Below are 12868 nucleotides of genomic sequence, written 5' to 3' on the forward strand. Positions count from 1 at the left end.
TATAATTTATATCCATCTTACTAGCCATATTTTTTGACTCTACAGTGATTTTCACAGTATGTGGTATCCTTCAACTAAACTAAGTCTTCTACCACTGAGGCTTCATCTCCTTTTCTAAACTTGGAGAACACAACAAGATATGTAGGTTTATTTGTGTCTGTTTGTAACTATTTTGAGGGTTTCTAAGTGGTAATAATTTGAAATAGTATTGCTTTTCTCCATATAATTTTCCTGTAATATAACAGTTAAATATATCCTTTCTCACCAATGTGAAGGAAAGGCTGCTGTTGCAAAAGTTGTCAGCCCGTGGAAGAGTTCTGGGATGATCTTCCTGCCTCATAGAGCTTTTTATATGCAGCCTATGTTACATTATTTTTATGAGGGGCCAGGTGTGTAGGGAGAGGTAATGGTTTGTACTAACTGATTGATGTGCTAGGGAAAATGATACATTTCTAGGCACGCACGTCCTTGACTTTCAGTGTGACTAATGAGTACTAGACACAATACCAAAAGAAATAAGTGACCAAACACAGAAGGCTGAAAGCAGGGAGTTTTAAACTTGACCTTTTTTTTGATCTTTATTCTGGAAATTTGCTGTAATTACCTGGTTGGGGTGATACTGCATGCATAAAGCCAAAAGTTGATTAATGTTAATTTCAGAGCAAACAGAGACAGGAAAGGCCAATGTGCTGCACAACTAAAAATACACTTTCACTAAGGGACATGACATCTGTGGATTTACAACCCCAAAATTATTAGTTAATAATGATTAGCTGCCCTCATATAATTAACTTGCTTCAGCAGTGGCTGGTTATCCTTAAAGGTACCAATTGGTGTTGACTTTCAGACCAGAAAAGCTAATCTAAAGCCACCTGTAAACTCAGGTGAGCCTCATTTCCTCTTATGACATAGGACTAGAATTGTGCAGTAAAGTAAGTGTATTTTAAAGTAACCTTCATACAGATGCAAACGCTTATTTTTGTGTCAGGGAAATCCCCCCAAATTAAGTTTTATTAGAGACATATGGATTTTTCTTCAACATGTCCCCTAGTTCATTTCATGTTTTGCTTATATCCTTTGCTCTGACGGGTATCACCTTGTACACAGAATACCACCAGGCAGAGCTAAAAGCTGGGGTGGACTGCTTCAGCCATCTGGTCTGACCTCCATAATCTGGGGCTTGTGATTACACTGATGTATCTTGCACCGCCTTCAGATTCTTCTGTAGAGTTACAGCACACCTCTTTTCACATGAGGAAGAACCCCTCATACCCTTCATTAAGATTCTTCCAAAACTTCATATCTCCTCAAGATGGTATGTATAATCAAATGAGCTACAGACTCCTTTTGGTTAAATTAAACACATGGGAGGAAAGTGTAGTCACTTGGGATGAGAGATATCTTCTGTTACCTAAACATGAGAAGCATTTAGCCTAAGGTAGCCACAGTCCTCCTGCAGACAGTGAGGAAAGAGGATTCATTCAGAAGACTCATCCAACCCATTTTAGACACCTCCCTTAGAATGAGATGAATCATTCTCTCGAGACACCTATCTGCCTCCATGAATTGCACTTCTATTTTGGACTAGGTGGCTGAAATCAGATGAGATGACTCTCACCATCACTGTTATCCAGAATATTAGCTCTTGAGAGTTCCTTTCTTGAGTTTCACCATATTTTTTTTTAAAATATGTATACCAAAACAGAATAGAATTTATAGATGTCTCTCTAGCATTACAAAAATCTCTTAATGTTGCTTCCCTACTTTTGCATAACTTTCCCTACCCAAAGACAGAAGTAGGTCCCTTAGGTACCACATTGTCTGAAGTTTATTTTTGGTTAAACACTGGCCAAGATTCCTGGATCCACGTTCCAGTATCAGTCTCACAAAATGTTGATGTGATATATATTTTCTCCATTTATATTGATATGATATACAATACAAAACTCCACTATAGGTTAGAATATGCTTTGGAAGTACATCTGATGTAAAAATTCCTATTGCTCTTTGAATACGTGAGGAACAGAAGTTTTCTTGTTCCCACTTTCAGGTAATAAATAGCTGGCCTGGTAACTTGAACCAGCATCAGAATTAGAGCCCATCCACACTGTCGTTTTTTAATATGTTATCTTTGCTGTTGGGAAAAACTTGAGATTTGTTTTGTCCCAGCTGTAGTCAAGTGCTAAACAACAAGTATGAGATGGCAGAGGTATGAATACCCAAGCAGATTCAGCAGGAACAAACCTCAAACATGGTAGGGAATTCAAAGAAAGTAGTAAGTAAAAAGTAGGTTTAACTAAGAAAATACTCATAAAAGTTCATTAAACCTATTAGATCTGAGCAAATTTAATATCTGACTTTTAATGTTCATCTGCTGTTTATGTCACTTAAAATAATTCCCCTTTCCTGGTTGGCTAAGATTTATAACAGGAGAATGAATACTAAATAGTAATTCCTCTAACTTGGAGATTAATTCCCTTGCTTATTGTAAATACTAGACAGTGCCTATTCAGCTAGTCCCAAAACACGTATGTGACACTAAAGCCTGATTTCAGTTGTAATATGAAGCAGCACTTCTAAAAATTCTTTGCAGTGAGTGTCTACATGAAATTGGTGAAGTAGGCACATCTATTTTCATTTTGAAGCCAATGTTATCTAGACCTCAGAGACAAAGAAAACTCATTACAGCCTGTTCACAAATGTTTTATTACAAAGAAATGGCTGCAGTGGTCTGTCTAATCACCAGCGTGACAGAAAAAAAAAAATCTGTGGCATTTTTTGCAAGGGTCTGAGCTGGTCTGCTGGATTTAGGAAGATAGGGCTACTTGCCCTCAGGAAGTCAAAATTTTATCCTAATCTCCATCCTCTCTGTTCCTCTAGGGAAGGAATTTGCATGTTTGCAACTGCTGCTTTCACCCTCAGCCTCATAGCCCTTCAGTGCACTCAGACCAGAGCTCAGTTCTCAGAAACTTATGGTGTCTGGGAAATCGATGCAGAAAGGAAGCCAGTGGAGCTGGAAATTGAATAACAAGCCTCTATCTATCAGAAATTGAAAGATCTTTGCCTAGAACTGAGATTCTGCAATCTGACCCTTCTGAGCTGTGAAATTAGCTTTAGCATGCCTACTTTTGCTTCTGATTTTTTTTTAATACTAGCCACAGAAAGAACATAGCCAATATTTTAGATTGAGAACACTAGTCTCTTTCTTTCACATCTGTTTTTGCTACTGTCAGATGTCAGCCTTTGCAGCTGAAGTCACCTGGTTAATCATTCCTGCCTGGCCAAATGCTACAAGCTCTGTTTAACCTGTGGGGGTGCAGGACATAGAGCAAAAAATCAATTGTTTGAAGCACCTGTGATGTAGATTAGAGAAGTGATCAAGGCAAATTTCTATTTCTATTTTTATTTTCAAAGGTCTATAGCTGTTTGGTTTTTCAGTGGGTTGTTTCCCCCAGTTTAGCATTCTCAAGTGCTATACCCATATCCTGTGGTTTGGTTTTGGGCTGTTGGTGCAGGATAGGCCACTGAGGTTTGTGGATCAACATCCATAGCCTGACTCTGAGGCATTGGCTGGTCCACAGAGCACCAGCTTTGGTTTTCCAAATGAGTGGATAGCTGAGACTCAGATGGAAACATTCTGTCTTTCATCCCTCTCACACTCCTCTCCCTCCATCCAAGGAGGAAACTTGTAGGGGGTTTCACATCCCCTAGGATGTAGGAATGCCTTACGTGACAGAGATCTCCTTGAGAGAAGTAAAGATTCAGCTGACTGAAATACTGGGGTGGTTTCCAATTATGAACTCATTCTGGCCAGATAAAATCATATTGCCAAACCACTTGCAGCTGGTTTCTGATGTTGGTCATTCTGCAAATGTTGGACTGCCTGCAAAAACCCTTCTCCTTAGGCTACTCAGCCCTGCTTAGCAAATTCCTGTTAAGAGTGGACATACGCAATGCTAGAACTGTTGTCGTCTGTGCCTAGGCCTGAAAGGACATTCGCTGGGGCATTTTCTAAAGTGCTATATCAGACACAGAGCTGGTCCTTGCTCTCCCCAGCACTCCTGGGGAGTCTGGTATGGGCCGTCACTTCTATCTTTCACTGCCTGGGTAAGTAACCTGCAACCACAGCCAGCTGAGTGGGATATATGTGGCTCTGTAGTTCATGTGTACATAATACAGGAATACTGTGGGTTTTTATGGTACAGTCACTTCATTTTTCCTGCAGTTGCTCCTTAAAGTCCTTAACTCCAGGCAAGTGACTAAAATCATCTCTCCAACCTGTGTGTTAAAAAACAAAAGCCCAAACAGCACATGGGATTTCTGCTGGCTGCAGTTAGCTGTTGGTAAGTGTACCGGGCTGGGCATCTGTGTGTCAAGCCCACACTCAATGTGTGGAACTGGTCTGGCTAGTGATACTTCATTTTCTTGCCTTACAGAAGGTAACACTGAAAGACAGAAAGCACCTGGAACAGTATGCAGCACAAGAAGTCTGATTTTTTTGGCTTCATATACAAAGTAAAAATCTGTGTGAATTGCCCTCTGTGGAGGAGATGTTAGCTCTGAAGGCTCCTGCCCCACCACCCAGGCAAGGAGGATGCAGTCCAGCACCCTTACACAGTGCTGCACTGGGCTTTTCCTCCTGCCCTGTGACCCCACGCTCCCAGCATAGCTGGCTGAGGGACACCTTGATCTGCTATCCATCCTGTGGGGTAAGACCACTCACAGCAACCACCTAGGAAAGTAGCCAGGACAATTACTAATGGCCTGTATGAGAGCTAAGTATATGAAGGGCCTTGCAACCCCTTTACAGCAAGTGTCATACTCTAACACCCAGCACCCTCCCATGCCACACCAGCATTTTCTTTACCTCCTCTTTCCTGCAATGTGTTGCAGACACCACCTCCTTTAGGCTTCCACAGTGAGCTACTGATGATAGAAGAGGAAATCCACAAGTGGAGGTGTAGAGAGAGAAAGGACACAGGGATGGAGAAAAGAGGAACCTTATGGGAAGGTCTAGGTTAGTTACATGGGATCACAGATCAGTAATGAGGTTCTTGGTCCCTAAGGTCAGAGACACCCATCTGGGCTGGTACAGTGCCCAGCATCAGCTTTGGGCTGTGCTTCTTCCCCAGCCAAGTCCCTTTCCCTGTGTCAATCATGCACACAGGGAAACCCAACCTGAGTAGTCTGAAATGTCAGCACAGATATTCAGATAACCAACCTGCCAATGAGGTGGGCTTTACCTTACCATGACTTATAGGAAGCCTAGAATATATTTTGTATATGAGTTGATAATTTTCTCATTCTTCCTGTGGGTGACTGAGATAAATAGGTGGTTGCAAGACAAAATTTGTCCTATGTTAATGAATATCATATATTTTGCACCTTGTAAGTGCATCTTGTCCTCTGCTGACTAAGAAGAAAGCTGGTTTTGTTTTAGATACCTACAACTGGCCAGGTGAGATCTACCTTGTCAGGTTATTGATTTCCTCTGTAAATGTTTCTGAGGTGTTTTCACTGTCTAGGCTGTGCTTTAGGAGGTTGCTAAGACACTCTGAGGTGAAAATTTGCAGCTCTTATGGAAAACTCTCCATTTAAGACAAAGATGCCCATTTATATCCAGGAGCTAAACATTTAGCTCAAATCTACAACTATGGTCTGGCAGTGCTTTAAAAATTCGCTCTCATTTTCCAGGAATCTGATGCTGGCCTGTTACAATCAGCCCTGGCTGCTCAGAGGAGGCCCTTTATAAACACCTTCACACTTTTGGAGCAGAAGTACATTTCTGGGCTGTGAAAGGGGCCAAGGGCTACAACACAGAAGCACTTGTAGGCCCATGAGATTGTACAGTGGTATTACACAGCTAAGAGATGGTAGCCAACTGGCAATATAAATAGTTCTCTCAGCCTAACTAATGAGCATACAAATCTATTAACTACTGGATGAAGGGGAAATCATGCTGGGAAATTGTGATAGTTGGAGGGAGCTGAGACTCGCAGCTACCTCATTAGACAGCACACATGTCAATGATCTCTGGAGTGCCAAAAGAAATTAACCAAGAAACAGCTCATGTCCTCATTCTCTTCTGCAACATGGATGGATGGGGTGTTATGCATGTGGAGGGAGTTTGTTGAGGATGTAGACTTGTTTTTGTTCCTGGGGAGACGCTGGCAGAGATAAGAGATAGAGATGAATATATTATAGCAGAGGAGTTCTGTTGCTAAAGACAAGAGGACTGAGTAGAAAATGTATGGGTCACCCAAACAGAAGGAAAAAGCAAGATTCTTCAGCATATCTCATCACACATCACTGATCACCTATTTCTGAAAACCCAAGGGAAAAAAAGGAAGTTAATTTTGTAAAAATTGTAAATAAAATCAAGAACTCTTTTAAGGACAGATTATTACATCTGGTAAGGATATAGTTAAAGATGTGGAAGCTTGTGCAAGGGAGAAAGAAGAAAATGGATGTGTAGCAGGACACCTTTTAGATGACATACATCCAGACAGCATTCATTATGGAGAGAAAAGGTTAAGGTTTCAGATGAAGGAATTATTGTACTACGTAGTCAGCACAACAGAATAATTTAAGACTGGACAGCAGGAATATGAGAGGGGATGAGAGTGCAAGAGCTTTGGGGTGTCCAGATAGTTCTAATTGTTGAAATTTAACTCTCAGAGAAGATACATTCCAGTTATTACTTGGACACAAGACTTGCACTGATATTTTGGAAGCTGTGTGAACTGCAGATGGGACACATGGCAAGCTGTTAAGGACACACACAACAAATCCGTCTGAAAGCATCTTGCTAGCAGATTCTTAAATTTATAGTCCTCTTGAATAGATGTGCATGTAAGCTGCCTTTCTTCCAGCCTGTCAAGTCCACAGCATACACTTAAATATCTATGTATAATTACTCTTGGATTTCTTGAGCTAAAGCCAGGCTAAATAGCCTTGTTTCTGAGAAAAGTTACTCACAATCCTACTCTTAGGCTGCTTTTGACTTGGGTGGTTTGGCACTACAGGAAACAGGACTTCTCATGTGTTGCATCTGAAGTGTTTGTAGAGTTTCTTGACTAAGACTGAGAGGTTTTGTATGTGAAGAGGGGCATCATCTGGGCATGCACTGTGGGTGTGTGTGCAAATGAATGTTCCTGTGTTCACAGGCACGTGTACACAAGATGCCTTATGTAATTCTTCCCAGAACTCCACTGCTCATCTGCTCTGCACAGACATGACTGCACAGAGGCCTTTTATTGTGCTTCATAAATATGCGTCTTTGTTGTCTTATCCCCATTGGTTCAGATTCCAAGAACAGGATGGATAACAAACCTTCTATTCTTTCTTTATCTTCCCCCCCCCCTTTTCTTGTATCTCTTGAGGTTTTTTTCTCCCCTTCACTTTTCCAAAGATTCTTAAGCATTTTTGTGGTTCTCCCCGTAATGATACCATGTCCAAAGTAGAGTGCCTGGCAGACCACAAGATATAATATACACACAACTGGAGTATTTTATATAACATCACAAAAAATTTAGTGGTATTCACTAAATTAAAGCCATTTTTCCCAAGATGATGTCCCATGTCACCAACTTCTTCAGCTGAAATAGCTACAATCTGTCCAAGCCAAGAACCATCCCAGTACTACCTGCTATGTTGCAACCTACCCATAATTGTTTCTTGTTACCTCTCCATAAATTTGATGACCAACCAGTTAACTGCCATTCCAGAAAGAAAGATGTGGAGTAAAAAAGAAAAAAAAAAAAAGAGAAAGCTATGATTGTCTAAGTGTCTCATTTTGCCTTTGATATGATGGTGCATACGTTCAATCATCTAAATTACAATTTATTCATGCATTACAGTTGAATTACATTAATCAGGAAGCAGCATATTGTTGAGCAGAGCCTAGTAATACAGCTTCATAGACTTTACTTTGTGCTATTTAAGTCATCTTGTGTAAGTCTTGCAGAGGAGTTCACTTTTCTCTTTTTGCAGTTCAGATAAGTTAAACAAAAAGAAAAAAACCACACGTCTCCTTTGGGTTTCAATGGATGAAAATGAACTTCATATTCCTGGGATATCTAAAAAAAAAGTCAAACTTTCAAGACTCAAAGAAACTGAATGGAAATGATAGGAGCATTTTCATTTTAAACTGGTTGAAAATAGGACTTCGAGGAAGTTGATAGAATTTTGTGTTGTTAGGAAACCTATTTAAAACAAGAACAAAAATGTTACCAGCCCCCTTAGAGTTTATTTTTGTATGAAAATCTTTTTAGCAAATAGATAAACCCAAGTACTCAAGTGTAGGAAGATACATATATATATATATGTACATATAAATTTCAGCTAACTTCTAAAATGGGACTTCTCTGCCTGAACTTCTAAGACACTTGTAGGAGATCCCTGAAATGTTCTGTGGCCTGTACTGATTTGTAACTAGCCTGTATATATGTTTAATATCCATCCAGTAATGCATTCAGGGAAATTTATGGGATACACCTGCTGAGGTAAGAGAGAAAAGGTAACATTTGTTGGGAGGTGTCCAGGTAGTTATCAGTCATAAAGAGATGTGAAGAATATTTTCTACTCCTGCAAACATCTTCTTGTGTGGCTCCTGATGTTTCAAACTCAGTCTGACTCAACTGGCGGAAAAGACCATACCTTCTAGAAGAAATGCTCTAGCCATAGACTGACCAAGTTCTCCCATTTCTGGACAAAAGCCCATGCCCATGTCTGTCCAGGACTTCTCCCCAAGCCAGTATCAATCTTTCTGTAAATTCAGAAAGGATGCTGGAAGGAAAACATACACCACCAGTAGCAGAACAAAGCTTTCCTCTGAAAATTACAAGCTCTAGCACTAAAGAGAACTAAAAGACTTCTGCAATTTTAAATTTTTAATTTACATAATTTTACAGAATTGTATGTATACTGTGGAACAATCACAAGTTTTCAGGAAAAAATTTTACTTGGTGTCCGAATTGTGTATATAGCAAGTCGAACTGAAGGCACAGGGGGAGAGAAGCAATGTACAATATTTAATAGTGACTCCTTCCACAATTATAACAAAATAATATAAATCAAACCCCTGACAAAACAAGGTTTGTCAATTTGTTTGTCTGAAGAATGGCCTGAGGATGCACAAAGTACTTCTTGGGCAGCAGCAAATTAGTAATAGCCACAGAGTTGTTATTTACACACTGTTACATGTAAGAGGATCAGGGGCTAATCCTGGCCCCAAAGCCAAATGTTATATCCTGGTCTACGTCCATATTAGCCAGGGTCAGCCTTCTCCATGGCAGATGTGTCTTGGGGAGAGCTAGCTGAAACTGTCCGAAGAAGAGCAAGGGAAGGAGTTAACAGATGAACAGTATGACCAATAAATGACCTTTATAAATATAGTATTACGGATACATCCAGAAAATAACGGGCCTTTTTTTTTTTAATGTAATGTTAGAGATATTTCCAGAGGCGGCATTATCATCAGCCTCAGGTGGATCACCTCAGACCTCAGTTGGAGCTGGAAATTTTCAAAGGTATCTGGGAGATCACTTTCCTTGCAATCTGAATTCAAACGCTCAATCACTGAGGCATTAATGTACCACAAACATGGCAAAATAAATTCTTCTGTAGCCCAGGTTGAATTCCTCTCAATAAAGCAGTCTATCTTTCATCTGTGGATAAAGCTCTTTATGGTATGTGAACTCTGACAGAGTTCTCCATGTATTTGCATCTCCTTCATGAACGAGGTACCTCACAAGCCTTTAAAGAAGGTTGATGCTATAGCTGAACAAACTGCACACGGGGGCACGTGGTAGAGAGTGTTGGCTCCTTCTCTAAAAACATGTGCCAAAGGACACTGTGATCTTCATATGCCCATTCCCCTATTTCAGCATAGAACAAAGTATTTAAAACGTACAGTTTTACAATAGTTAATTAGAGTTTATGCTATTTTCATGAAGAGCAACAAATGATGATAAATACATGAATAATGACCTGGGAATGGATCAGCCATTTTATCATAAATGAATGTCAATGAACTGTAATTTTCTGCTTTAGGAGGATTCCTGCACCTGGTAATATCCTTAATAAACATTAATTAAAAGGTTAATCTGTTGTAGAAATTGCTTTTCTCTGAAGCCACCTGAAATCAATTTGAACCCAATTACAAGCAGTTATCTATTGTTTATGTGGTTAAAGATTAGAGAATACATTTCTGCTTGTCAGGAGCCATCAGAGCAGGTTTTGAATGTCATGATCAGAGGTGATTCTGAATATTTGAATGCACTTTAATGAGCATAGAAAAACCATTAGAAAAAGTAATTAGTCATATTTGATGACTTGACCTTGGAACTTTGATAACAAGGGGTCTAATCATTTCTGTCTTAAATGCCAACAGGATTTGCTCTTGAAATCAATTGACCATTGCTTGCTCATTGAGAGGGTAATCTTCCTTGGCAAAAAAGTATAAATTGCAAAAATCCAGCAAGTTATATAAGTAGGTTCAGAATAACTATCTCTCACAGAGTTGTGAAATATGAGATGCAGCTGAAAAGTGATCAAAGATAATACTCTTCAAAGAAGTTTGGAGACAAGCAGCACTTAGTAATTCAGCAAAGTTCTGCTCTATACATGTACAGAACATTGAGCTGCAAAATACTCTGCACCAGCAAGGGTATATGTGTTGCCTTATTTTAATGGAAAAGGGTTTGGGGTTGATAAATGCGTAATTTGCATGTATTTTCATCCCATGTTGATTGGAACTTGCTCTTCCTGCTGGACAGGAAGACCTGCACTTTCATACATAACACATCTGGGTACAGGAGCCAGTAGAAGAAATAAAGGAACAAGGTCTTAATACCTTTTCCCACAAAGGGCAGATAATATTTGTGCCTCTCACATAAAAGTTATATCCATATTTCTCATCATAGGTTTCCACAGAATTACAGAATCAAGCAGGTTGGAAAAGATCTCTGAGACCATCAAGTCCAACCTTTGACCAAACACCACCATGTTAAAGTAGACAATGGCACTAAGTGCCATGTCCAGTCTTCCCTTAAACACCCCCAGAGATGGTGAGTCCACCACCTCCCTGGGCAGTCCATTCCAATGTTTGATCAACCTTTCTGTGAAGAAATTCCTCCTAAGGTCCAACCTGAACCTCCCTTGGCACAGCTGAAGGCTATGTCCTCTTGTCCTGTCACTAGTTACCTGGAAGAAGAGGCCAACCCCCATCTGGCTACAACCTCTTTTCAGGTAGTTGTAGAGAGTGATAAGGTCCCTCCTCAGCCTCCTTTTCCCCAGTCTAAACACCCCCAGCTCCCTCAGCTGCTTCCCATAACACTTACTCTCCAGACCCTTCAGCAGCTTCATTGCCCTTCTCTCGACTCACTCCAGTACATCACGTCCTTCCTGATCTGAGAGGCCCAGAACTGGACACAGAACTTGAGATGCAACCTCACTAGTGCTGAGTACAGGGTGACAATCACTTCCAGATCAAGCAGATGCTTGTGCTTGGCTGTAATTTCACCCATATGAGTAACTAGTTTGAAACCAGAGTATGCACTTGTTTAAGCACAGAATTTATTGACATTGACAAGAGAAACTTGGCCTCTGGCATATGCCTTTTCCTGGGAGCCACAGTGGAAGTATGTCCCTGGCTGTGGTCCAGTGCAGGGACTGGGGGGACCGGTCGCTCCAGCTGTTCAGGATTTTGATGAGAAAAGTGTCTCTTTTAGATTAAATTCAGAAAATTATGTGAAGAATGAAAATGAAATCTGAGGAGGAGTTACCTCTTCTCTTTGTCAATGTATTAACAGACCTGTCCATCAAACTCCATCAAATTTTAGACCTTAAGGCTGTTGTGTAAAACTCCCAGTTTGTTTCACCTAATGCCTTTTAGCTTAGTATGAATTAAATTGGTATTATCTTGTGTGCTGATACCTTGATATCAATGCCCAACTACCCCCACATTGCACATTAAAGTGCATTTTTTAATTTGGTTTTACTACATCACAGGGCTGTTTAAGTTGATATTTTCCATGTCATGAGTCTGTCTGAGATATTGCCACACTGTTCCAAGGACTTCTGAGAGTTTAAGGGAAGACTGTCTCTGTATTATGTCTTGCTGAACTTTTTCGTTCTAAAGTTTTTGCATTCCCACAAGAGAATGGGAAAAGGCTTGAAATTTGGCAGGAGGGGGCCTCCCTTGCAGAAATATACCATTTGCTGTATCCAGAATAATCTGTCCAAATTTGGCTGAGTTGTAAACCTTTGAAAAATGATTTGTAGGCTGCTGGCAGCAAAGAACTCTGACCATACAGAGCGTGTCTCCCTGTGGAAGCAGGGGCTGAACACACATTTCCCTGCAGTCATGGGCACAGGATATGCTGGAGTCATCATAGATCTCTCTGGGTGTTTCCTGCCTTCTTTCAGTACACACCATACTTCTCTCCATTTGCTGACTCTGAGGGAGAAGGATGTGTGGAGGGGGGAGAGACCTGGGGTGAACAAGAGAGAAAACCAGTTGGCAGAGGGCTGAGAGAAATGAGCAGCGGGGAGAAGACAAGCCTGAAACAGTGACAGGCTGAAGACAATATGAAAAGGAAGGAAGGAAGGAAAGGAAGGAAGGAAGGAAAGGAAGGCAGGCAGGCTGGAGAGAGTCAGGCAGAAGGCGGCTGCCCTGGTATGGTGTTGGGAAAAGACCCTTAAACTCTCGTGCTACCAGCAGTGATGTGAAGAACACACTTGACAGGTATCACTTCTCCAGCAGCATGAGCTCTTGAAGGATGCAACAACCTTCCATTGCTTTTTACCAGCACCCATGTCAGGGGTCTGGATGGGAAAACAAGAGGTCCCACTCATCCTGGCCAAC

The sequence above is a fragment of the Myiozetetes cayanensis genome, unplaced genomic scaffold (assembly GCF_022539395.1).
Source record: "Myiozetetes cayanensis isolate MyiCay16 unplaced genomic scaffold, myiCay2020 scf5-8, whole genome shotgun sequence".
NCBI lineage: Eukaryota > Metazoa > Chordata > Aves > Passeriformes > Tyrannidae > Myiozetetes > Myiozetetes cayanensis.